This window comes from Mandrillus leucophaeus, unplaced genomic scaffold, assembly GCF_000951045.1.
Source record: "Mandrillus leucophaeus isolate KB7577 unplaced genomic scaffold, Mleu.le_1.0 Scaffold101, whole genome shotgun sequence".
Taxonomy (NCBI): Eukaryota; Metazoa; Chordata; class Mammalia; order Primates; family Cercopithecidae; genus Mandrillus; species Mandrillus leucophaeus.
In genome coordinates this window covers 832,832-860,325 of record NW_012098210.1, presented here as the reverse complement: position 1 = coordinate 860,325, position 27,494 = coordinate 832,832, and the positions used below count along the sequence as shown (strand labels likewise).

The 27,494-nt window shown below is 48.5% G+C and overlaps 1 protein-coding gene across 1 annotated transcript in view; it reads right to left on the bottom strand.

Annotated features, from left to right (window-relative positions):
• Positions 1-9,610: 9,610 nt before the first annotated feature.
• STK35 (serine/threonine kinase 35) overlaps positions 9,611-27,494 on the bottom strand; it is a gene marked incomplete at its 5' end in the record, with an annotated part of 51,466 nt that continues 33,582 nt past the window's right edge. The window contains one exon of the mRNA XM_011975460.1: positions 9,611-14,387. The remainder of the gene's footprint in view (positions 14,388-27,494) is intronic.

Here is a 27,494-nt window from a genome sequence, read left to right as displayed (position 1 = left end):
TCAGTGCCATCAGGATTTTCTTCTATGTTTTCTCCTAGAAGTTTTGTCATTTTATATTTAAATCTTCGATCGACTTCGATTTAACTTTTGTATACAGTGTGAGGCATAGATTGAGTTTATTTTTTTAAATACAGTTATCTGGTTGTTCTAGCACCATTTGTTAAAAACGCTAGCCTTTTTCCACAGCATTGCCTTTGTAACTTTGTCAAAACTCAAATGTCTAAATATATGTGGATCTAATTTTGGACTCACTATTCTTGTCTATTGATCTATATGCCTATCTTTATGCCAATACCATGCTGTTCTGATTAATGTAGCTTCATAATACTTCTTCAAATCAGATAGTGTCAGCCCTCTAACTGTTCTTTTTCAGAGTTGTTTTGACCATTTTAGGCCCTTTGATATTTTTATATGAGTTTTAAAATCAGCTTGTCGATTCCTACAAGGAAAGCCTGCTGAGATTTTGATGGGGATTCCAATGGATGTATAGGTGAGTTCAGAGAGAATTGCCATCTTAATGACTTTGAGTCTTCTGGCCCATGAACAAAATATGATTAATTCTTGCTATTCATGGTAGTTATGTTTTGTAAAGTGTCCGTGAACACTGAATTAGCCAATACTGAACCACTGATCCCAGGGGAAGTACAGAGTGCAGTTCTTGTGAGCCTCTGGTTCCAACATTCTCGTCCACTGATAGTACATTACCTTGCTTTGTGTGCATTTCTGTTTAAAGGCACCTTACGTAATAGCTATTTTCTTTTTCTTTTTCTTTCTTTTTTTTTTGAGATGGAGTTTTGCTCTTGTCACCCAGGCTGGAGTGCGATGGCACGATCTTAGCTCACTGCAACCTCCGCCTCCCAGGTTCAAGTGATTCTCCTACCTCAGCCTCCTGAGTAGCTGGGATTACAGGCGTGCACCACCATGCCCAGCTAAGTTTTGTGTTTTCAGTAGAGATGGGGTTTCACCATGTTGGTCAGGCTGGTCTCAAACTCCTGATCTCAGGTGATCCACCCACCTCAGCCTCCCAAAGTGCTGGGATTACAGGCGTGAGTCGCTACTGTTGATTCATCCACATTCAGCTGACACCCAGCAGCACCATAATTCACCCCTGAACGGAGCTTTCCTAACACATGTGTCTTCTCTATGAGGCACACTGCAGCCTCCCTGTATGTGGGAACATGAGGCAGCACCTGGGCACTATGCCTAGGGGCTGCTTAACGTCACCAACGAAAAGCATACATGTGAAAAACATGGCACTAAATAGACTGCAGAAAGGAACCAGTTATGAGACCTGAATCAAGAAGGCAGAGAGTTGCCTTGTATGACTTCAGCTGGGAACGTGAGCATCTAGCTACTCACATTTTTACTGCCTGTACATGTCTCTGAGTGACTGCTACAGCACTGTGGTTACCGATTTGGGGGTTACAAATAAATTTTAGTGAGTAGGTGAATTTGCAAATACAAAATAGTGAGGATCAACTTATATCTCCTCATTTATTTAAATTTAATTTTTCCCAGCAATACTTTGTAGACCGTGCAAATCTTTGATTTCTTTTGCCAGATTTATCCATATGTAGTTCATACTTTTTGATGCTATTTTAAATGGGTATTATTTTTTTCCATTTCAATTCCTGATTATTTATTGCTAGCATATGGAAATACAATGGACTGTTGTATACTGATCGTGTATCTGGCAACCTTGCTAAATTCACTTAGTTCTAATAGCTTTTTAATAGATTTCATTAGATTTTCAACATAGATGATGATGTCATCTGCAAATAAAAACAGTTTTACTTCTCTTAATCTCGTGCCTTTTATTTCTTTATTTCTTGACTGATGGCACTGGCTAGAAATGCTAGTACAATGTTGAATGATAAGGGTGGACAGCCTTATTCCTGATGTTAGGGGGAAGGTATTCAGTCTTCTACCATTAGTATGATGTTAGCTGTAGTTTTTTCATAAATACCCAAGGAAGGACAAACTTAGAAGGAGTTTGGACTTTGATGGAAAAGCTGTAGTTCAGCCACTGGATAGCAGAGAAGTTTGATGGTGTAGCCAGGTTGGAGCTGGCCTGGAGCTGCTGGGTGAGCAGTAGGCCCTCCAGAGTGTGGTCAAGGAGACAAGGCCTTCAGCAACCACTGTCCTGGGCACGCAGCATCATGGACATGCAGTGGGAGTCCAGGCACCAGTAGGAGCAAGAAGTCTTTAGACAATCAGGGCTGAACATGAACTTGCTCTGCTGCTGGGCATGTGAGACTCCAGTCACAGTCAACTGTGTGCAGGCCACACGAGGGCTCTGGTTTTACGAGGCTGTAGAAAGGTTACCACTAGACTGAGGCTGCAGGGTCGCAGAGAAATTGTGTTCTGGGCCTAAGGCTAAGATAAGAATCCACTGCAGACCCCTCCCCCTTCCACTCCCTTTCCCCCATGCAGGATATTGTAGGGAGTCTTTTCCTCCTGCATTGTCCTTACAGTGTCCTCCTAGTGAGGGCTGTATATCACGCATAGTGGAATTCTGTTGCTTACCATGGAACATATATTGAAGGAGATCTTGGAACTGACGCAGATGGGCAGAACTTACTATTTTAACTGTTCTCCAAAGCTGACTGGGGAGTGGGTGTGAGTCTCAAAGGACAGTTCAGGGAAGCGAGTTGGGGCCCTGAGAGCAGAAAACTGGCTGGGTTCCGGGGTGTAGGCAACTGGCTCAGCTCGGCAGGCATCCATGGCTAATCATCTTTTGTTCCCAGATTACTGCTCATTTGATGACCCAGGAAAATACAGTACTACTTTTCTGTGCTGGAATTGGGTGTCCTCCTCTCCCAGGCCCCATCCACAGGTCAGGCTTTGCTGCCTGTCCAGGATTATGCAACACAGACATCCACATGCTACCTCCCACCACCAGAGCTGGGACCAGACCCACCTCTCTTAGCCCCTTAGATCCCTCTTGCCTGGAACAAAAGTTCTCAAGGTATGTCCTCAATATATCCCACACTTGCCTCCACAACTCTGCCAAGTCTCTTTCAGTATTGTCATCTGGTGCATGGAGTTTTGCACATAGCAGAGGCTCAGGAAACATTTGTGTGATTAGGGGATACAGATCTACATGCATTTCATCTGTGAATCCCCAGTACCTAGCAAAGTACATGCTCAGTGAATACTTAAGGCAGGCAGGATGAAAGCAAAGCTTTGTACAAGCAAAGCAAGCTGCTCCACGGACCCATGGAGCAGCTGCACGGGTCCATTGAAGGAATCAGAGCCTTCTCCCTCCAAGTATTCAAAGCCTTTTATTTGCATTAATGCATTTCACCCTGAGAATAATCCTGTGATGGCATTCTTACCATCTTCCTCACCTTAGAGATGAAGACAACAAAACCCACAGAAGTTACATCAATTTCTAAGGATCACACAGAAAGTGGCCACCATGGGGCTGTGACCCAGGCTCTGTATTTCAGACCCCACCCTCTTCATCACAAGATACTGCCTCTTCCCACATCTCTTCCATATTCCCAGCCTTAGAAGACAGCTGACACATAGATGCCATGCATGTTTACTGAATAAATGGTACACCAACAGACATGGCTAGGCCGTTTTCTTGTCTTTGCCTAGGTCTGCAGAGCTAATATTGAGAATGACAATACCTAGCTGTTATTGGAATGAGCCAGGGGCACACTCCGTGTGGCAGAGCGGCTCGTTGCCTACTGCAATGTCCAGTCTCCCCTTGGCCTTCGTGACAGGGCCATTGTCCCTGTTTCCCGGCCTCCTTGGCCTCAGATGTGGCCATGTGAGCAAGTTCTAGCCCACGAGATATAAGTGGAAGTTTGGTGTGTGTCTTCAGGAAAGTTACTTAAAAAGAGAGGCAAGTTCTCTTCCTCTCTCCCTTTCTGCTGCTATTTGGGATGAGGATGAAATGCCTGAAGCTCCAGCAGCCATCCTGGCCCAGGAGGTGACCTTGAAGATAGAAGCCACTTGCTGAAGACCAGGAGATGGGATCCAGCATGGATTGCCACCGTTTCATGTGAGAGAGAAACCAAGCTCTAGCTTTCTCTGTGGCTTCTGTTTAGGGTCTCCTGTTTGTCCAGTGGTACCTAATCCTCACAGACACAGGTGCAGTTTCCTATTGTTTTATCTTACTTTATTTTAGAGACACAAATAAAATATCTTGCTCTGGCACCCAGGCTGGAGTACAGTGGTGAGAACATGGCTCACTACAGCCTCAATCTCCCAAGCTCAAGGGATCCTCCTGCCTCAGGCTCCCAAGCAGCTGGGATGACAGGCTCATGCCACCCTGCCTGGCTAATTTTTTTGTTTTTTGTAGAGATGAGTCCACCCTATGTTGCCCAGGCTGGTCTTGAACCCTTAGGCTCAATGATCCTCCTGCCTTGGCCTCCCAAAGTGTTGGGATTACAGGCATGAGCCCCCAACCCTGGCCCAGGTACAGTCATTATCCTCATTTTGCATATGAGGAAACTGAATCCTAAGGAAGTAGAGCAACTTGATTTGAAGCCGGGCAGTCTCATGGTAGAGCCTGAGTACAGAACCACTAAACTACAGGTGCCTCCCGGAAGAAGGCTAATTGCACGTATTAGGCACTGGGTAAACACTAGTTGGAGGGTGGCTGGGGTCTGCCAATGTGGGAACTAGGAATGCAGGGGTTTTGGCAGTGTCTGTGGTCTGCTGGCTGGGGGAACTGCACGCTGTGTTCTTACCACATTCAAGTGGTTGATGCCTGGGCCCTACAGCATTTTGGCAGGGCACTCACTGTGGTTATTAAATTCTTCATATTCTGGTCTGTCCTTAAGGAACCAGTAGACCAAGCAAAGGCAAGTTTTGGACGCTTCTACAGGAGGAAAATGATTCTAGCCCCATGTGAAACAGGATGGGGCAGCTACAGTCCTCTGAAAGGGAATTAGGATTTTAGAGCTGCAAAGGTGATCTTAGCATCTCCCAAAGTGGGCTCTGAAGCATTTCCCCCAAAACACTGGAATTAGAAGATGTTAATAAGTGTTCAATGTAGAAGCATCACAGATCCAAGAAGTTTGAGAAATCGGATTATTGCAGAGCTTCTCAGAGCGGTCAGCATACATTGGCACCCTCTAGGAAGGGAAGGAAATACACAGTATTCCTTAACATCATTTGAAGTTGGAGCCCTTCTATTTGAGAAGCACTTCACAGGATGTCTTTCTGGTTTTTAAAAAATACTAACGATAATATTTATGAATAATTTACTGCATGCCAAGTATTGTGTTACGTAGTATATATGCACTATCTCATTCATTCTCAGAAAAATTTATGAAGTGGGTACTTGTATTGCCATTTTATAAATGAGAAAACAGGCTCAGAGAGTAACATGGCCAAGGTCACAAGACTAAGTAGTAACGCAGAGGTCAAACCCCTCTGTCGATTACAGAATCCGCCACGCTGTTAGACTCAGGAGGTAACTTGCCACTTCTGACGCTGTTGGTAGGAGGCCATGATGGATCTGGATTCAGGTATTTTGACTCCTTTTCCAATTACTGTTTTGTACTTTGCTGCTTCTAGGTCACGGACGCGCCAGATGGTGGGTGATGCCCATCTCCCTACACTGTACTTCCCTCCCACACACCCAGAGCTGTGGCCAAGGGACCAGCTGGAGATGAAGCAGAACCTCTGGGCCTGCCCATCACCAACATGCACATGGCCTCTCCTTCCCCCTGTGGACCTGACACGTGGACTAGTCCCTGAGCCCAACCCATCTGTCATGGGCCATGCTGTCCAGAAGCCAGCACGCAAGAGCAAGCCCTGGACCACTCTAGGTGTGTGGTTTTCACATTTTTAAATGGTTGAAGACAAACAATAATATTTTGTGACAATTTGGTGAAAAGTATGTGAAATCCAAATGTCAGTGCCCATAAATAAAGCTCCACTGGCACACAGCCCTGCTCATTTGTTTACATGGTGTCTATGGCTGCTGTGTGTTAGGACAGCAGAGTTGAGGAGCTGCAGCAGGGGCCCTATGGCCTGCAAAGCCTAAAATATTTGCTTTTTGACCCTTCACAGAAAATGTTCGCTGACCCCTGTTTCCAATGAAAAAAATCAAAGCCCAATAATACCATCATTCACATCTGGTGATTTCCTTCTCAAGTAGCTGGTTTCATTCCTAATCAGGGATTGGCGGGAATGAAGTGGACTGTGACTAAGCCTCAGGAAAGAAGAGAATTTGCAGGCCAGGCACAGGGTGTGGGCCAGGGCTCAGGAGGCCTGGATTCCTGTCCTGGCACAGCCCTCTACGCTGCAGGCACCCGAGGAAGTTGCTTCTACTGGGGTTGTGAACTAGCACGCTCTGATATGATATGCAAGCAATAAATACATACTACACATCTACTATGTGCCTTCTCAGGCACTGCTTAAGCGTATCTATATTTATCTATCCATCTATCTATCTCACATACATACACACAGATTTATATACACACTTGTGTATATATACAATATATAAATCTTTCTGCTAGTGATAAGTGCTATAAATAAAAATAAAGCATGCTAAAGAGGTGGTGATGGTAAGGTGTTTCTTTATAAGGGTGCCAGGAAGGCTCTCTCAGGTGAAATGAGCAGAGACCTGTATCAGGCAGTGAAGAAAGAACGCATTCCAGGTAGCAGAAACAGCTGGTGCGAAGGCCCTGAGATGGAAGTGTCCTGTGTGCTTAAGCAATAAGGTCAAGATGGCTTGGAGGCAGAGCCTGAGGGGGTACTGGGTAGGAAATGGATCTGGGAGGCCACGGAGTGGGGAGGGTCTGGAGAATATCTTAGGCATAATAGGAGCCTACAGTGTCCTGTGCCACAGCATGATCTGTTCTGATGATTTAAAATGAAATCTGTTAGTTAGAGACTGGATTGAGGGGTGGAGCTCAATGCCTCAGGAACTCTTTTGGATTCTCAGGGTGAGATATCACGAGGTAAAGACTCCCTGGGAGGCCAGCAGACCCTGCAGCTCTCCAAGTTGAAAGGCTCGAAGAGGGTGAGGGCGCCATGCCCACCAAGACTCAGAACAATGGGTGGTGAGCAGTCTGTCTGGGGGCACTGCAGGCTGAGGGGCTGTGGCATGGCCTGGAGAGGGGCAGGCTTAGGTCAGGCAACAGGGTGGACTGAGTGTGGCCCTTTAGACCTCGTCTCTTCCAGAAGTCTCCCCGAGGGTCCTTGGGTTGCAATGGAGCCTTCTCCATGCTCCACAGCCCCTGGAGCTTCCCTCTCTGTTATCCCTGGCATGATATGAGGATGTACCCGTCTTCTGACTCCCCTTCCGTGGGCCACGAGCTCCTTGCTGGCAAGGCCTGTCTGACTCAGAAGCACTGAGTAGGTGGCTGGGAGTGGGTATTAAGCCAACAACTAAGGCAGGGGCTGGAGCTGGAAGGACAGCCAGCAGCGGCTTAGGAGAGGATCAGTGAGGGCCCGGATGTCTAGCTTCTTCCACTGGCACAGACACTGGCCTGGTTCTGTATTCCAGATCCTTCCCTCCAGGGTCTGGGTGACGCACTCAGACCCTATATTACAGTGATACATCCCACATTCCTCACCATTCCTCTTTGAACCCTGCCCTAACTCCGTAGGACACAGGGAAAGGAGATGCTCACTGAAGGGGTGCCCGCCAAGCATTTTGCAGGAAAAATCTTTAGTCCTGAGAAGTGGGTATTCACTACTTTGTAAATGAGAAAATAAAGTCAGAAAGGTGATCTGCCTCAAAGACCCAGTAAAGAGCAGAGCCAGTTGTGTTCTTTTAACCCTCCTAGGCACAGGTTATGCCCCCAGCAGTTGCTGGATCCATCAGTGTCTGGGTCAAGAGTCTAAAGCATCTACTGTCCATTCTCCCCTTATCCGTTATTAACCCGTAGTACAATGGCATACACCTAGCCTATAACAACTTGTGACCACTTTACATCCACTCAATTGACTATAATAAAAAAGACAATATAGCAAAAATGTGGGGCAACAGGAACCCTAGTGCATTGCTGGTGGGGATGGACAATGGTGCAGACACTTGGGAAAAGCCTGGCAGGTCCCAAAAAAACTAAACAGTGACTATATGACCCAGTAATTCCACCGCTTGGTATATACCCAAGGAAATTAAAAACATGGAGGGACTAGGAAGTGACTGCTAGTGGGCATGGGTGTTTTTTTTTGTTTTTTTTTTTTGAGATGTTCTGGAATTAGCTAGTGTAATGGCTGCCCAACTCTGTACATGTACTAAAAACCACTGAATCGTACTCTCTAAAAGATGAATTCTCGCAGTAAATCTGTTAATAAGGAAACAAATTTGTGGGCTGTCCTTCAAGTTTCAGGTTATCGCCCAGGCTAAGGACAGAAGTATCCTTTTCTAGAAACCCCATCCCCAGCAGCCACTGGACACCAACTCTTGGGCCCGGAATGTAGTTTATTCACTCGCAGATTAGGCAAGCCAGTCTTATCTCTTCCTCTAACTCACACATTCCTAAGTCCTGACTCCATCCTCCTGCAGTTTTATTTTTCCTGGGTTCCCCAGGTTTCCCTGGGAGAGCCCCTGAATGACGGGCTCCACAGCAAACATTAACCCTCACCAGACTGGGAAGCCTCACCAAGGCTGCACGATGCCAGGAGTCGGGGCTCAGCGCTCAGCAGACTCCGGGAGAATCCCAAACCTGTCTCTGGGAAAATCAAAAAACCATTTGAGTGCCTACTATGTGCTGGGCCTAATATTAGGTTCTCATTTAGCCTGCAACTTGTCTGAAGGTAGCTGTCATCACCCCCACTGTCGTTGAGGAAGTAGATGTTCAGCAAGGCTCAGTTACCTGTCCCGGCTGGCAAGTGGCAGGAGCTCTTCCCCCAGCCCACCTGGCACTCACCCAGCAGTCTTGACTTCTCTGGGTTTTAGTTTTCTTATGCATAGAGGAGCACACATCACACCTACTATGCAGTACGATGGTCGTAAAAACATCTGGCTTTTCATAGGTTCCAGTCCCTGGTTCTCATGGAATGTGGCTTTTGTTGGCCCAGGCAGAAAGGGAGATGGGCTATGTGTTCTTTTTCCCATTCCCAACCCAACCAGGATGGCATGGCTTGATTAGACCCCTTTGATTTTTGGACATGGATGCTACCAACGTCAGGGTACTGAGCTGACCTCTGACCTTTGATGGAACTGACTTCTCTGCTAAGCTTTTCCAAAACTTGATCCTTATACCCTTGTTGCTGTGGTATGGAGGCCCACCCATTTTAGCTCTTTGTTAAAACTCTCTCAAAGGTAGAACTTGCAGAACCACAGGGCTAGGGGTTGAGCGGGCTTCTGAGATGTCTGGAGGAGGGACCCACAATGTTTACTTAGGCCCTGGACCCCCTGGAAGGGCAGACCAGGTTTGGTTTGGATCCAGGATCCCCCAGTCGCAGCTGCACGATTTTAGACAGGTTCCTGCACTTCTAAGTGCTGGTTTCTCAGGTGTAGAATGGGAAGGCCAGTCAAAAGCCACCAGGCAGCTTCCTCAAGCACGGGGACATGGAAGCGGCCAAGGATCCTTCTCTCCCGCCACCCACCAGCTGGGATGGGGGGCTGCAGCATGGGCTGGCCTCGCCACCCTCCCGAACAGGGGCAACAAACCACAAAACACTCTTTTTCAAATCACATATGGCTTCTTTGACCCCATCAAATAACTTTATTCACACAAACGTCCCTTAATTTACAAAGCCTCAGTCATTCATACACATTAGGGGATCCACAGTGTTCAAGGAACTTAAATATAATGTATCATACCAACCCAAGTAAACCAAGTACAAAAAATATTCATATAAAGTTGTTCACACGTAGGTCCTAGATTACCAGCTTCTGTGCAAAAAAAGGAAATGAAGAAAAATAGATTTATTAACTAGTATTTGAAACTAACTTTGTGCCTGGCTTAAAACCTCCCTCACACTCGTCTGTCCCACACAAATATTTAAGAAGTCATTGAAATGTACTCCCCGGCTCTGATGAAGAGGCCCCTGGCACAAAAGATTCCAGTGCCCCTGAAGAGGCTCCCTTCCTCCTGTGGGCTCTCCTGAAAAAACACCAGGACGGCCTCCCTGCTGATACTGTCTGTAATCTTAGGGGGCCCTTGGGCAGGCAACGGCAACGGACTCATCTCTTGACGGCTGTAGATGCTAACACTGGCCAATTCAATGTCACACCTACCGGTTACCCTTTGAGGGCATTTCTCCAGACAGAAGCCCCTCGAAGCCTAGGTAGGGCAGGATCAGAGATGCACCTGCGTTGTCTCGAAGGCTGTGCCACAGCCCAGTAGGACAGCTTGGCAGAGCCAGTATCTCTGGATTTCTGCCTCCAAAACCCAGTGGCCTGAAGAGCTAAAAAATGTCAGTTTGGCTCTTCCAAGTTTGCCAGGGCCGAGACTCCCAGGAGCTATGTCTGTCTGGGGGCTGCCAGACAGGCCTAGGAGGGAAAACCAGTCAACGGGAGGGACAGTCTGAGACCCACCAAGAGTAAGTGCCACCAGCGCCCCCAGATGTGGGGGGAAGAGGGGCGCACGGGCAGGATGGCGAGTGGGAGCAGCACTTGGTGGGCAGGGCTGGAAGGAGCCATATGGAACCAGGCAAGGGCAGAAAGTTAGGGTCCCTCCTTAGGGGGTGGCAGCCTGACTCCTGCTTTTCTAAGTTTCCAAAAGATACCCCAAGGCTAAAACCCAGACATCCATCCTATTAAGATGTCTTCTAAGAAGGTAAACAGCTAACAGCATAAAAAGAAAATTCCCACAATGCCAGCTCTTTTCCTTCTCTTAGAAAAAGATTCAAGCAAAAATAATCATCTTATTGCTCCAAACACTGGTTTTCTAGGCTAGGAGACAACTGATATGTTAAGGAGCTGAGATCTTGGAGGAAGGGAATGTGGAGGTGGGGAATGTGGAGCGCAAGGAGGCCGTGAGGAAGGCGGGGAGTGGTCCTAGCACCACAGGGTTGGGAGCAGAGGGAGCGGAGGGCGTTCGCCCCTGCCCGGGGCACCTCTGCCCTCATTCACTTAGGGGCCCCCCTGGCAGTGCCACTAAGGAGGCCAGGCCCTGCCCAGAGTCAAATCTCCACCCAGTGTTGGGTGTTTCTCCTCTGACTGTAAACAGGGTGTTTCTTAAGTAAACATTTAATATACTCCCTCAGAAAGGCAGCCACGGGGGCAAACTATGTCCAGGTGGGAGGAAAAAAATTCCCATTCTCCTGACCCAATGCCTCTGGGATGAGACGAGGCTAAGGCCTGCAACCTTAGTCCCCAGTGCCCAGAGAGGGTTCAGACGGGGCCAGTCTCGAATGAACAGACTGAGGCATCCTCCTGGCTAGAGGTAAGAGGCAGAGAGTGTGCACCTGTCCAAAGCACAGTTTTTCTGTCCTGGGCTATAGCTGCAAGTGAGTGCCCTGGTGGTGGTGGGGAGATGCGGACCTGGCTACGGCCCTCAGGAAGAGGGTGTGTGGGGTGAGAGGGTGATTCCTCCCCCGTGGCTCTCTGGGAATGAGAGAGACAGTGAAAGAGCAAGTGACAGAGGACACAGATAGGGAGAAAGAAGCCACGCATTTTCAGCTGAGCCAGGAGGCCTGGTCAGGGGAGGACAATGGAATAAGGCACTACAATCTGTCCTGCTGATTCTTCTGATGGGAAAACCAAGTTGAGATCCCTAACAGCTGAGGTCAAGAGCCCCCCTCCAATGGGCTATCCTTGCCACAGACCCAAGAAGAATGAATGACTGCCGTTTTGAGGTTTGAAAACTCCTAGAACTTGGACAGGTCCTACAAACTTGGCGGTGCTGAGCTGACGCACCAGAGAGCTGCTGACAGCCTGAGACCCAGTGAAGACGCAGGAGTGGGGACGCGACAGCAAGTGGAAGCCGATTCACAAGGGGACAGGGGAGAGTGGCACTGAGAAGATTACAGGTGCTACCTGGGGCTGAGCCATGGCCAGTTCTCTCACCATGGAGGAGTCGGCTGAGTGCCTGAGGTGGGCAAGTGTTTGAGAAAGCAGGGGAGAGATAAGGAGGAGGGGCAGGCACTTGGGGCTAAAAAGCTGGCCTGCATTTACGCTACGGAATGAAGTCATGTCACTAAGCAAGAACTGGAAGATGAGGGGGCATGAAGGCTGGTGACCCCTACCCACGCTGCCCACCTGACACCTACAGGGGTGCTGTTTCTTGCTATTCTGATAGCAAGAAAAATCACAAAGGAGAAGCACGATGGCTCCAAGAACTTACTATCTAGTTAGAGCTACGGGACCTGGGGAGGGAAGAAAAAGAAAATAAGGGGCTCATTAGGCTGGAGCCTCACTAGGGATGTTACGGCGTGGGCTGCAGCCAGGGACGGGGGTGCTGGGTTTGGGGACTGTTTTTCCCATTTGCTCATGTACAAAGAGACAGCTGCCCCCAAGAGAAGGCAGGGTGGCGGGCAGAGAAGGAACGTGCACTGCAATTAGGGGACGCTGCTGTTCCCATCCTCTCGGCTACAACTCAGTGCACTCAGGAGGCTGCCTGAGAAGTCAGAGACAGGAGAGACAGGCAGTCACAATGGGTTCTGGCCCAGGAAGGGAAGGGCCTGGTTATCACCTGTGGGATCCTGCTAATAGCAGTCAACCTTCCGCTCACAAGGAAGAAAGCTTGGTGTTAAGGGGGTGAGAGAAGGCTGAAAGAATGTGAGCAAATGTTGCTGAGCCTGGCCTGATGCACTGTTCGCTCCCAAATTCTCAGGGCCAAAGGATTGCTGTTTAGCAGGTAAAAGCCCCTGCCTTGGTCACATAGAAACGGAAATGCCCTTCAACCATCTCCTCTATCAATCCTATGCTGGTTTAGGTGAAACAAAAAACAAAAACGAACACAAAAGGATTCCCTTCCCCCTCCCCAGAGGCCCTATACTATGTGGCCATAATGGGGTGAAAAGCCTTCCGAGTGGCCAGGCAAATCCAGACAGGGAAAACACAGGAGCATTGCCCCTTCTTGCAGGGGGAGAGCAGATGGGTTCAGAGCAGCAGCCCAGGGGGAGGGAGGCTTCCCCTAAGGAGATGCAAGTGTCGCTGCAGAGTGCAAGGACGGCTGCAGCAGACAGGCATGGGTGGCGGGGCTGAAGCATCACGGCTGGGGAAGCCTGAAGGTGGGGAGCCCACAAATGGGCCCCTAATGCTGCAGGGGGTCTACCCAGTCCCACGACACCTCCCTGCTCTGGGCAGGTCTGCTGTTTTCCCATTGGATACGTCTATACTGAGGGCAGGCACCTAATAGTAAGTCTCCAGGGGTGAGGGAAATGGCGCTTGACATTATGTGTCACTGCATATAACCCCACGGACCCCGGCACACAGGGCATGCCCTTCACTGTGAGGACACGACAGTGGCAGCCAGTTCAGGACACCCTGTTATCATGGCAAAGTCACAACCAGATATGAGGGCCTCAGGCCGTCTCTGTGACACGTGGACACTACGGGACACATGTGGGAAGATGACAATCCAGGAGGCAGTTAGGTGAGAAGTGCTGACCTCATGGCAATGACAGATGCCTGCTGAAGACCCAGCTGTGTTCCACACAGTTTGGCACAACAGTTTTTCCCAACAGAAAGGCAGGCTTACAGCACTGGGATGGCTGCTCCACCGCCAGCAAGTGCGAGATGGTCACCCTCCACCCCTACCTCCCCGTTCCCTGCAACACAGGGCGGAAGAGGAAGGGATCCCACCACTGTAAGTCCTGGTGTGGCCTGGGGCTCCCAATAGCTTAAACAGAACAAAGCCTGGACTTGAGACCTTCTTAGTTCTCCTGGCCAAACCCTGGCCTTCCTCTTCCAGGTGGTTCTTCGCCTCTGATCATCTCCGAGGCCCAAGGGCTGGCCAGGGCCAGCCCACCAAGGAGTCCGGGAGTTCCTGCATCTGGCAGGGAGGCGTGGCCCAGAGGCCTCCTTGTGTCCTCATGCCCCATTCCAGGAGAAACCCCCAGGTTCCCTATGGGGAGGCAGGCCTTCTCTGGGGAAGTGAGGTGTCATAAGTAGAACTGAGAGAAGGATAAAGAAGGAAGACAGAGGGAAAGTGAAGGACAAAACCAAAAATAGCTCCCTAACCCCTTATAAAAAGTACAACTGAAATTTATACATATGCCTTGTCCACACTGAATTTCTTTAAAGAAATTGGTGCCTGTCCACAGCATTGCTTCCTGGTCTTCTGAAGTCTCAATGGTTTAAATTAAAAAAGAAAAAGGAAAGAGAGAAAAAAAAAAAAAGAAAAAGAAAAAAAGAAAGCAAAACAAAAGAAGCAGGAAAACCCAAACAAAAGCTTCACATTGCCGGAGATCCAGCTGTCGGGAGATCGCCAACCGGCCAAGCCACCACCTGTACCCTCTGCCGTCCTCCGTAGGAGACGTGGTGAGACTGTGGGTCCCGAGGAATCGACCTGGAAGACAGAAAGTGGGTAAGGAGGGGACATTGGTCAGCAGGCCTGGGCACCAGCTCCCAACCCAGAGGAACACTGAAGTTGTGTGTGCTGGGCTCTGTGGGGCAGAGCTCTAAATAGATAGGGTAAGTCTAGCTTCACAACCTCCCTGGTCTAGACACACAGGCTTATTTTTCAGACAGGGAAACTGAGGCTCAGGTTAAGTAATTTATCGAAGATCACACTGCCTAAGGGGCAGACGCTAGCTGGGAACCCAAGCCTGCTGGCTCTACCTGTCAAACCAATCGTGAATCCTGGCTTCCCCGTACTATTAGGAGCAAGACACCGCAGGGCCCACCCTGGACAGTCTGTCTCCACAGACCCTGCTAGCATTGCTTCCACCCATGCTTTCTTCCCCATTCTTTGTGACTAATTGTGCTTGGTTACAAATGCCACAGCAACCCTCTCTAGGTTCAGTAATCCTGTTTTACAGAAGAGAAGAGTGAAGCTCAGGCCTCTGAGAATCCAAACCAGGCTACCTGCTAAGGTCATAAGAAGGGCCAGAATCCCACACCCAGGGGCAGGGCTGGACCAGGCTGCACTGTCTGCTGCAGTGCACTGTGGGGGTTAGGAAGGAGGGCTCTGGAGCCAGAACGGGTGACTGAGCAAACAGGAGCTTCCACTTGACTGTGGGGAATTTAAGTCCTCTGTTCCCTGGTCTCACATCTGTAACTGCGTCACAGGCTATTATGAAGATTAAACAAACGTAAAACCAAGAAGAGTGCCTGATCCTATTAGTATTGGCTATTATTTGGAAACTGCCTTAGTGCCAGGCCTCAGGTATAAGACAGGAAGTCTGCCCTTCAGTGGCTTATTCTACTGGAGGCCGAGAATACAAGGGCCCACAGAGATTAGTCTTGGGCAGTCCCCGCTCTGAGCTATTGGATCAGTGCTAAGTATAGCACTGTCCTGGGCAGGGCGGGCCATCTAGGGCAACAGTGCTCCAGCCTGGTTGTACATGGAATCATCTAGGAGGTTTTTTGAGACAGGGTCTTGCTCTGTCACCCAGGTTGGAGTGCAGTGCCTTGATCACAGCTCACTGCAGCCTTGAACTCCTGTGGCTCAAGCAATCCTTCCACCTTAGCCTCCTGAGTAGCTGTGACTACAGGGCACATGCCACCACACCAGGCTAATTTTTGTATTTTTAGTAGAGACGAGGTTTTGCCATATTGTCCAGGCTGGTCTTGAACTCCTGGGCTCAAGTGATCCACCTACCTTGGCCCACCTAGGAGTTTTTAAAGTGTCTGTTTTCAGCCTGAATGACCAAAGCAGACAAGTCTTTGTGCGTGCAATCCCCCAGTGGCTTCCTTTGTGAGGCAGAGCCAGCACTGTGGCTGCCATGACTTGCCACCTGCGCAGTCTGACAACACCAGCTCGTTGTCCTCAGCTCCTGGGAAGGGACCTGGCTAGTCCTCCCAAGAGGCAGCAGGATAGGACAATATTGGATAATTTACTGCCTGTTGGCCTCAGTTTCTTCCTCTGACCACTGGGCGTTCTTGGTTGAGGTCTGAGTGGAATGACTCAGGTTCCTGGCCCATAGCAGGTACGAACATACTCAATGAGTCCACCCCTTCCTAGCCAATTGTCCCCAACCAGAGACTATAAACGTGTTAAATCTGAACAGGCCATGATTTTCAGCCATGCAACCATTAAAAGTGTTTCCTGCTGGTGAGGGTGCCCCGACACTGCTGGAGGAGGGGAAAAAGCTTCTGGAAGGTAGTCTGGCACTGTTTTTAGGGCTTCAAAGGTGTTTAGACTGGTGGCTCCCTGAAATTCCACTCCTGAAAGCCAAGCTTAACAGATAAACCTAAATATGAAAAAAACTTTATGGATAAAGAAGTTAACTGAAATATTTAAATTACAAGGCAATAACTCACAAGTCCAAAAATAAGGATTAAGTAAGCAAATGATCCTTCAACTCACTGATATACTACAGAGGAAATGAGATCACTGCGTGACATTTTGAAGATTATGACAAAAGCACTTCCCTGGGGTAGGTGGAAAAGAGTAGGTTACAAAGTTGTGTAGCACACAGCATGACCATAACTATGTAAAAACACAAACCCCCCAGTGTAGGAAAATCTGACAAGAAATACACCAAAATGTTGTGCTTGTTGTGACTGGATTTTCCTCTTCCCCTACTTCTGATTTTTAATACTGAACACACACCAATGTCACATTTCACTTTTTAATAGGAAAAATAGGGTACTTCCAAGAGCAAGAAAAGCCGGCAGCTCCAATAGAAAGGTCCAGATGTGGGGTCTCGTCTGGACTCTTCCATGCCCAGTGGACAAAGGAGAGCTTCCACATTGCCAAACGGGAGGTTAGACTGTGTGACTCCCTGCTCTACCGGCCCAAGGAGCGGGTGACCCAGAAAGTGGGTGTGGCTGATCTGGAAAGAAAATACAGGACTTCTCCGGCCCAGTCTTTCACTCTGCTGCTTCTATTCCTTGGTCTGTTAATTCCCCTAAAAAAAAAATCCACTAGTGGGTCTTGTATCCCAGTTTTTGACTTGGAAAAAGAAAATCATCATAAACATATTCCCTGATGATTCAGCAGCCATCTCAAACTCTAGCTCTATTTAGAATGCCTATTGCTTTCTCTCTGTGCTTTCCGTAGACACAGCAGATCAACCTGAAGATGGGGGAAGAGGGTATATAGGGTAGGCCCTTACCATCTGAAACATTAAGACCTTGTGAAATACGACGAGAAATTATACAGCCACATGTGATGTGCTAAAATAATCTTTGGGACCAGTTATGACTTTCCGGCATTCCTTTCCTCCCTCCCTGCGGACGATCTCCTGAAAAGGATGCCCATCAGCAGGAAGGTAGCACGTGGCAGCTAAAAAGCAGTGTTGGCAAGGAGGCAGGTTCAGAAACCAGAGGTTCCTTTTTACATAATAAACTAGCAGAACACAGTGTGACTGCAGAAGGTCAGACCAACAGCACACAGCACTCTGCAAGAACTCCTCAGACACCAGCTTGTAATGACCACTGTAATCACTGGGTCCCACACCAGGAAGTGAAGCTGACATTTCCCAAAGGCTCCTCCCTGCTCCCTCTAGCCCTGGCACTGGCTCTGGTCCTCCTGTTGGAAGCCTCAGAACAGCCTACAGGTCTGAGTCTGGTTCGCTCTTGTGGGCACAAAGAAGGAAAAGAAGAGGGCTCTCCACTGGGGAGAGGATCTTGGCTTGGGGTTCTTTTCCCGTCGGCCACCACAGAAAGAGCACTTTTTCCCAGGGAGCTAACAGCACAGTGAGCTCACTGAAGGTAATGGAGGCGCTTTCTGTAGCTATGAACAGGAATGGCTCAGACCACACGGTTCTGAGTTTAAGCAGCAGACCCTCCCAGGTACCTGTGGGCACAATAAAGGGTGTAGGTCTCAGTCCCAGTGGGCCCTTGGAGAGGCCTTAGGCTTGTGGTGCTTCATCCTAGCAGATGCCACATCTCAGCTCCCTCACCGCTCAGGCTGTGCCTGACTGCCAGGCTACCAGCTTCCACCGGGGCTCTTATCCCTCTCTGTGGAACCCCTACCTCGGACCAGAGCCCGCTCCTTGAGGGCAAAAGTCACACCTGCTAAGCATAATGAAAAGCGGTGATGTGATAAACCTGCAACTGACATCTGTAGGGCCCTTCCATGATTACTGTGAGGAGGGATTTGGCCAGTTTTCACAAGAAAACAGGCCCAGAGAGATGGAGCAACTTGCCCCACACCAGAGTTGCTGAGCAGTAGAACCAGCACTTAATCCAAAGTTTTTCAGCTTCACTACCCAAAGTTTCTGCACTATGACAGTCTTCAATCAGTGCTTCCAAAGCCGGCTCAGCAATGGTTCCAATAGCTTGCATCTGAGATGATCCTGGGGGTGGAAGGTGCCAATGATCTGGGAAAACGTGCTATGAATCCTTACCTTTCTCATTTCAGCTCTTGGACCAAGTTCTCTCAGGGCATCCCACCTTCTTATTTCTAACTGGCATAACAGCAATTACTTACTGAGCAGTCTGTATGTGCAAGTTCTAACTACATTATAGGGAACAACCTCGTAAAGTCACACTGCTTTCCAATCACTGTTAAAGGATCGAGTGTTTTATCCATTGCCTCATTTCACCCCGGCAACCCTAAGAGGTAGGGGTTATTGTCCCCCTAGTCTTAGAGATGAGAAAACTGAAGCTCAAGAGAGAACAGCCTCATAGCCAGTAAGTGGTAGAGAAAAGGGTTTAACTCAGGGCAGTCTCACTCCAAAGCCCCTGCTTTTCACATGTAACGATGTAAAATCCCTTCCTAGAGAAGACAAGAAGAGCTTAAGTGGAGTTTAAAACCCATCTAATCCCTTCATTTATAAATAGACTCACTCAGAAAAAGGCGCATGGAAGGCTTACGTGCCGGTACACAGGTCTAGTGCTCGGGGGACAAAGGGGGACATGGTGCCAATGAGGCAGTGAACAGTCTTCCAGCAAGCTCCTCTGCCAGTCAGGCAGGTGTCTGGTCTGTTTAAGGAGACTGAGAAACTACTCTCACGAAGGCCATTAGCAGCTTGGAGAGCAGAAGCCTGGGAGATCTGAGGGGAACATGCACAGGAGGATGGGGCTGGAGACAAGGATGGCTCATGTGTTCACCTCCTTCCCCTACTCCTCAGCCTGCAGGCACAGAATACCTTGGTGATTATCCCTTACTCTAAAAGGATGGCCTTCCTACTTTATTAGTGTCAAAATGTCATTACCTTTTGCTTTCTTTTCTAAGACACAGGGTCTCACTCTTTCATCCAAGTTGGAGTACAGTGGCGCAACCATAGCTCACTGCAGCATTAAATTCCTGGGCTCAGGCAACCCTCCTGCCTCAGCCTCCTGAGCAGCTGGGATTACAGGCACATGCCACTACACCTGGCTAGATTTAATTTTTATTTTTGTAGAGACAGGGTCTCACTACGTGACCCAGGCTGGTCTCAAACTCCTGGCTTCGTTCATGCAATCCTCCTGCCTTGGCCTCCCAAAGTGTTGGGATGAGCTACCATGCCTGGCCTAAAACGTCATTTGTTTGATGAAATGATGTTGAAAGTATGAATGGTTTTAAAAATTGCTTCCCTCCCGGACCTGCCTCCCCAGTTTTTAAAATTGCACCGTCTTAGGAAATAAGGAAGTCTGGTAACCACGAGGTTTATCTTCACTCCAGTGCTCTCTCAGGGAAGAGCACAGGTTCCACGGCAGACAGTCCTGGTTCAAATACAAGCTCTGCTGGAGACAAGGGGTTACTGATCTGAGTCTCCTTCTCCTAAACTAGAAAATGGGCATGGAACTCTTTCCTCTTCAGGGGCCTGCTGTGAAGAGTGAAGAATTCTTCAAGTAAATTGCCTGTCATGGCACCTGACACAGGGTGGGGCATTCAGTAAGATCCATCTTGCTGTCATTCATGTTAATGGTCATTTTAGTTCTTAGGGTATCACAGACTGGGACTTCAAACCCAAACCCCAGTTTTCTCTTTCTGTCCTGCCTCTCAGATCTAGTTAACAGAAAACAAAGTCATCCCACTGGCATACTCATAGACTAAGGCACAGTATAAACTCAAAGTGGGGTATTACTGGCTGGCTAGCCAAGAACTCACTCTTCCCTGAATTCGCCCGCAGCCCTGTGTAGTGGTATTATCACTGAAGCTAATGATGCCCATGACATGCTAGCCGCCATGCAAGCTTAATATGCAATACCTCATTTGTCCCAAGGACCATGTAAGAATTATCCTCATCTTACAGATGAGCAAACTGAGGCTCAGGTTATTAATTTTCAGCATATCGTGCTGTGGAGCAAGCAGGTCTCATAGGTGCACAGAGGGAAAGTCATCTGTCAGGGTCACAGAGGGCAGTCCTCCCCTTCCCCTAAGTGGGGTTAGCTTCCAAATGAGTCATTCTTCACTTGTTTAATACACCAAAGCATCTGGCTTTTCACATTCAGACATCAACATGCCAGCCCTGGGGGGTTCGGTGGCCCCAGCACGAACGTCTCTTCCAATCAGTCAGAGGCACTGAGGCCAGGGAGTCACGCTTTCTGATGCGTCATTCCTCTAAGGCTGAGCTCCCAACTGTGGTGCTTAAAGTAGGGCAAAAACAGGGATGACTGTGCTGTGAACGTGCCCGTTGTCAGGGTCGAAGGAATGGGAGTGCAAATGGGATAACACTGTTTTCAGTCTTCAGGTATACAGAAGGAGCAAGATGTTAGGAAAAAGAGTAGCAAGAGGGCAGAGATTATAACAACATATACAACAGGAGCTTCACAGTGCTCCGTGACAACCCAGAAGACCACAGGTCCATGCCTTACAACATCTGAGCCCTGACCAGGAGATCAAACCAAGGCAGCTCACCCACAGGCACACATCCAGGGGCAGGCCCCAAATGCAGAGGAACGTGGCTCGGAGGTGGTGTTCTCTCAAGACATGGGCTTTGGAGTAGGAAGATCCAAAATTTACATCTCAGCTGACCTTCACCAAGTCAGGGTTCCCCGAGCCTCAGTTTGCTCAGCCTAAAATGAGGAAACGTCTACATTGCCGGGCACAAAGAGCAGTGATAATATACATAGCAGGCAGAGTGAGGTGCACAGGAGGTACCTTAGTAAGTACAACCGCGGCTGCAAATCACATCCAAAAATATACAACCAAACTCACAAAACCTCACCACAGTCACTTGCTGGGGCAAAAATTCCATACCAGATGCCTGGCCTCAAGTTGATCTTCTCTTGAGGTGACAGCCTCCCTCCTGCTTTGGGTCTTCAGCTCCTGCTGGTCTGGCTACTCCAACTCCCACCCCCTATCTGTCACTCAGATCGCACTCACTCTTTGGGTTCCCCTCCATACGCCTTCCCCAGGAAACACTCCCAGAGGGCCCAGTCTCTATGGGAACTCTTCTATCCCCCTGCCCAGTGAAAAGGCATCGATGACCTCAGATCCCACTAGCCTCGTCGTGTGCTCCGACCTTACCATCTTAGACCCCGAGCTTCCTGCAGGACAGAGAGAGTCTGCTGCTTCTCTTAAGCCTCTCAGGTGACCAAGCAGCAGTGTTGGGTTTTTAGGAAGAACTCAAATACCAGGTGATTGCTAGAAATTGGGAATTAGTACATAGCAATAAAACTTCACAGAATCATTCATTCCACATGACAGGATTTTAACATAAACACGTGATTATAAAAAAAAATCTCTGCCTTTGGTTGAGTTCCTGTGTCACTGCCAAGTGCTCTGCACATGTTCCCACTGAAAATCCCGGCAAGCCAGGTGCGGACAGTGATGCTCAGAGAGCTGGGCCACTTCTCCAAACTCCAGCAGCTGGTAAGGTACAGAGCTGGGACTGAGTCCAAGTCTGAAGCCCATGCTATTTTTCTACCATGCTACAGGGTGCTGCTCCCCTCTCACACCTTCAGAGCTGGGTGGGAGAAATAAGGCATGGAGGGATTGTAGATTTTCCTGACGTTACATAGCCTATCAGTTACACTACCAGGGGGCTCTTGTCTAGATTCCAGCTCTCTCCACTGCTCCTCCCCTTATTGACTTCTCAACAGGAGGCCTTCTTTCAAGGGGAAGAAGATGGCCAACTTTGGCAAATACATCTGTTTTACGTGGAGGGGGTCCTTGAAATCCAAGTGTGGCTATTTGGAGCAGGCCCGGCCTCAGAATGTGTCCCCGGAGTCCAAGTTAGATATGGTAAGAAGTTAATGAGAAGAGTAGAATTATGACTGGAACACTGCGGTTTAGTCTGAAGCTATGGACTTCCCAAGATGTCTCTTCTTTTTTCTGAGATAGGGCCTTGCTTTGTCAGGCTGGAGCGCAAAGGCATGATCCTGGCTCATTGCAGCCTTGACTTCCCTGGCTTAAGTGATCCTTCCACCTCAGTCTTCCGAGTAGGGACCACAGGTGCATGCCACCATGCCCAGCTAATTAGTCTTATTAGTCTTGCTGTCACCCAAGCTGGAGTGCAGCTCACTGCAACCTCCGCCTCCTGGGTTCAAAGTGACTGTCCTGAGTAGCTGGGACTACAGGCGCGCACCACCATGCCCGGCTAATTTTTCTATTTTTAGTAGAGACGATTTCGCCATGTTGGCCAAACTGGTCTTGAACTCCTGGGATCAAGTGATCCTCCTGCCTTGGCCTCCCAAAGTGCTAGGATTACAGGTGTGAGCCACAATGTCCTGCCCAAGATGTTAAAATGCACAAAGCCTCTTTCCAGACCCAACCATCTGTAAAATGGCAAATACATCCTACAAGTCTCTTTAGCTAACAAGCAGTCCAGGAGGTGGAGTCCTGGCTGGGGTGCTGCCAGGTATGGTGGGGCTGGTGGAGGACTACCATATGCCACATTCAAAACATACAGATTGTTTAAAGAGGTGGCTGGGGCAGCCCTACAAAAGGAACTGAGTACCAGCCCGTGCTCAGCAGGGGTCCACCCTTTACCTAGCCACCCCCTGCAGCCATCTTCCAAATTCTGTTCACCTACTTAAGTGTATCCAGAGGAAGCCAGTCCCACGGATTCTCTGAAACGTGGACGGTCGCCCAGGCTGTAACAGCACAGATGCAATCACAGGAATGTGCTCCCAGGAGGCAACTTACTAAGAGGCACTGAAGTGAAACACAGGAAGATGAAGGATCTTGCCTAGTGCTAAGAGTAAAGGTGGGAAACCTGGTTCCAGGCCTCTCTAGCTCTCTCCCTACTCTCCTCTGGAGACTTCATTTCTCCACCTGCCAAATGAAGGACTTGGGGCCAGCACAGGGGTTCTTAATCTGGACTCCTTCTAACCCCAAGGATGCACAGGTTCTGCAAAGCCCCTGAAGGCTGGGTAGTTTAATGTACATCCCAGGCATTTTTTTTTTTTTTGAAACAGAGTCTTACTCTGTTGCCCAGGCTAGAGTGCAATGACAGAATCTCAGCTCACTGCAACCTCCACCTCCCAGGTTCAAGTGATTCTCTTGCCTCAACCTCCCGAGTAGCTGGGATTACAGGCGTGTGCCACGATGCCCGGCTAATTTTTGTATTTTTAGTAGAGACAGGGTTTCACCATGTTGACGAGGCTGGTCTTGAACTCCTTACCTCAGGTGATTCACCAGCCTTGGCCTCCCAAAGTGCTGGGATTACAGGCGTGAGCCACTGCACCTGGCCCCAGGCATTTTTTAAACGGTAGAATAATACACCATTCAGATTCTGAGAAAGGAACAGGGCACAAAGAATACTGAGAAGTAAGAAGCCCTTTGTAGGCCCCTTATTTATTAAGGCAAAAACTAACTGGACAGCGGCACACAAGTCCTCTCAATAGGGCGCCATCAGCACAGGTGAGAAGTACAACTTGTGTGGCTGGCGCTGAGGGAAATCAGGCCAAAGAGTGTTTGGAGGCAGGCAGACTTCAGCCTAATGGACCACAGCCCTTTCTAACAGGGCAACAGTGAGTCCTCCTCCTCCTCCTTGAAGGTTTCTCGCAGAACCCAAGACCCACCGCCACTTTTTTTTTTTTTTTTTTTTTTTTTTTGAGACGGAGTCTCTCTCTGTTGCCAGGCTGCAGTGCAGTGGCACCATCTCAGCTCACTGCAACCTCCGCCTCCCAGGTTCAAGTGATTCTTCTGCTTCAGTCTCCCCAATAGCTGGGATTACAGGCGCGCATCACATGCCCGGCCTGAGACTCCCCTTTAAAGTGGATGAATGTCATCAGCAGGAGACAGGCTCTATGCTGCGTCCCTGAAGCTCAATCCACGTCCCACTTATACAAGGAAGATACACACACTCTTGCAGCAACAAGTGGCAGGCCCACGTAAGGCCCAGTAAGTCAGCACGGTATGACTTACTGAGGGAAAGGGTCTGAGCAAAGCTTAAAGCTGAGACAGCATGCTGCTGCAAAGAGATGTCAGCTGCATCTCAAGTGTGCCAGAAAGTCAGGGCAGTGGAGCAAACAGTTACTGTGAAAGCTCCTAGACATGAAAACTTGCTTAATATTGTTTAAACAATTTGATTCCTTGGAGTACACTGCCAAAAGTGCTAGTATTAAAAAGTTTGCCAAATGCACACAGAGAAACAGAAGGCAAGACTGCAGATTCTGAGATTTGCAGGTCTCCGTGGTGACCAGCAGGCAGGGTTGCACACTGACTGAGTCATCTTGTCTGCGTCTGAGAACCCAGACTCACTTAAACCTCGTCTTTCTGGCCTTGGGAGGTCAAAAGGCAATAGGGCACTGGGATGGTAGTTCCCCTAAGCACTTTAGCTAGTACACAGGCACTGCGTAGAACCCAACACCAACTAAGGGGAACTATTTTTCTCCAGAAACAGCATGGGTAATTGGCAGTTAGCTGCATGGATACCCTAATTCCCTTCCTCAACTTATTAAGTGTGGGGCTGAAAATAAAAAAGCTGCCAACTGCCTCAGTTGGTCCCCAGACAGACAGGTTCAGCTGTGGCTGCTGTGATTAGCAAAGAAAGAACCTAAGGGAAAGGCTGACGTTCTCAGGGCCCTTGCCAGGAGGAAGATGCTGAGGTGCCATTACTAGCTAAAGGGGAGCGGTCACTTTTCCATATGGGGACAGAATAATTTGTGGTTACAAAAAGAAAGATGCCAACAAGGTCGTTCCTACAGAGAGGTCCATATGAACTTCTGGTTACAACAACCAGTTAAAGCCCACTAAGCCAAGGGGAACTCACTGGAGGCACTTGCTAAGGGGTTTGGAGATCTCTCTGGGGGAAAGAATGCTATCACAAATTGTTAGTGAGAAGCAAAGTGAAAACCTATGATTAGCCTATGAGGATTTGGCAAAAACAAACAAAACAGCAGGATGGGGGCAATACACCGAGCCATCATTGACTCAGCTCTCATTAGGAGCTAGGAACTGCGCTGGACACAGCCTACAGTGAGCAACGCTTACTGCACTGACCACACATGGGAATGGGGGCCCAGGGAAGGTAGATCACTTGCTCAAAGCCGCCCAGCTAGTAAGTAGGAGAGCTGCCGTTTAAACCTAGACTGACCAGTCCAACAGGTTCAACAGCAAGTCTCTTGATGTCTTGACACCAATATAGAAGCAAAGGTTTCTCATCTTCCTATTCAGATGTTCCCCTTTCCGCCTTCCCATGCTCTGGAAGGTGCCTGTGCAGTCTCACACTTTCTGGAGACACGTGCTGCTGGTGTCTCCTGGAGTCCTCCTCCTGGGGGACTGGCAGTTCTCCCCTCATTGTTACTGACTCACCTGCCTAAAATATAGCCTTGCTCACCACTACCCACTCACCCTCATCTTTTTTGGCAGGATGAAGTTCATTCTCCTCGGGCTGGCATTCAAGGCTCTTGGCAACTTAGCCATATTTAGCTTTCTACTCTAGCCTCTAGGTGTGAACTCTAGGTGTGAACTCACCTAGGGATAGGCACTCTCCACAGATGTGGACGTGCTATGTCCCCTACTTCAAATATCCTCATCTGTTTGTCTTTCTTCAAGGTCCATCTTAAGTCACGTGTCCTCTACTTTGCCATCACTTACTTCTTCGGCAAAAGCCAGCTCCCTCCTCTGAGCTCCTGGTGACCCTGAAACAGTGTGGTGCATATGGACTTGCTCAGATGACCTCTCTTTGGTAGCTCGATGGAGAGCATGAGCACTGGAGCTCTGGCCCTTGAGCTGGCATGAGTTAGCCAGGTGGCCAGTGGTAAATCACTTCCTTTCTCTGGAGTGGGAGTTGGGACAACAATACTCTGGACGCAGGTGAGGATTTCACAACATTTAAAAAAGAGTGGGGAGTACTGACGCTGAGCCTGCATAGGCCTAGGCTAATGTGTGGGCTTTTGTTTTTAAGCAAAAAAGTTTAAAAAGTAAAAAAATATATAATTTTTTAAAATAGAAAAAAGCTTATAGAATAAGGATATGAAGAAAGAAGGGCCAGGCACGGTGGCTCAGGCTTGTAAGCCCAGCACTTTGGGAGGCTGAGGCGGGAGGACAGCTTGAGCCCAGAAGGTCGAGGCTGCAGTAAGCCAAGATCGTGCCACTGCACTCCAGCCTGGGTGACAGAGCGTGACCCTGTCTCATGTTTGTGTTTTAAGCTAAATGCTAATGAATCAAGAAGTTTTAAAAAGTTTTTTAGCTTAGAAAGCAAAAAAGTTACAGTAAGCTAAGGTTAATTATTTCTAAAGAAAGAAATTCTACAATAGTGTACAGTAATGTCCTAGGCCTTCACACTGACTCATTACTTACTCACTGACTCACCCAGAGCAACTTCTAGTCCTGCAAGCTCTAGTCACAGTAAGTGCCCTATGTAGGTATACTATTTTTAATTTGTTTTTTGAAAAAACAAAAAATTGTAATATAATTTTGAAGAGATGGGGGTCTCCCTATGTGGCCCAGGCTGGTCTCAAACTCCTGGGCTCAAGTGATCTTCCTGTCTTGGCCTCCCAAAGTGTTGGGAATATAGGAATAAGCCAGCAAGCCCAGCCATTCTTTACCTTTTATGTCATATTTTTACTGTACCTTTTCTATATTTACACGTATAGAACACAAACAACATTGTGTTACAACTGCCTATAGTATTCAGTACCACGACATGCTGTACAGATTTGCAACCTAGGAGCAATAGGCTCTATCTACCATATAGCCTAGGTGTCTGATTTAGGACTGTGTAAGAACACTCCATGATGTATGCACAAAGCCAAAATTACTTCACAATGGATTTCTCAGAATATATCCCCATCATTAAGTGATGTATGAGTATATAGTGAATGCAGGATGATCGGCAAGTTCCTAACTCTCAGTAACCATTTGTTGAATTTGTGTAAAGACCTAGGGTCCCCAGGGATCCAGGGAAGGGGGTCTGGTGAGCAGGCAGATGACGCAACCTCTACCACGGCCTATATTGTCAATCAAACCATGGTGTGACAGGATGGCCAAAGGAGTGACTCCGAAGCCCCTTCCCCACTGGCTGAACGTCCAGATAAGGTTGGAGGGCCGCCCCTCAGCTCCTGATGCTTGCACTTAGAAATCTGAAGATTACTGAAACCAGGGACTACAGACCTTCTTCCTCCACCTCCCTCCCCTGTATGCCTTTCCCTAACCCAAAATAGAAAGTATTTCCCAATTTACAAA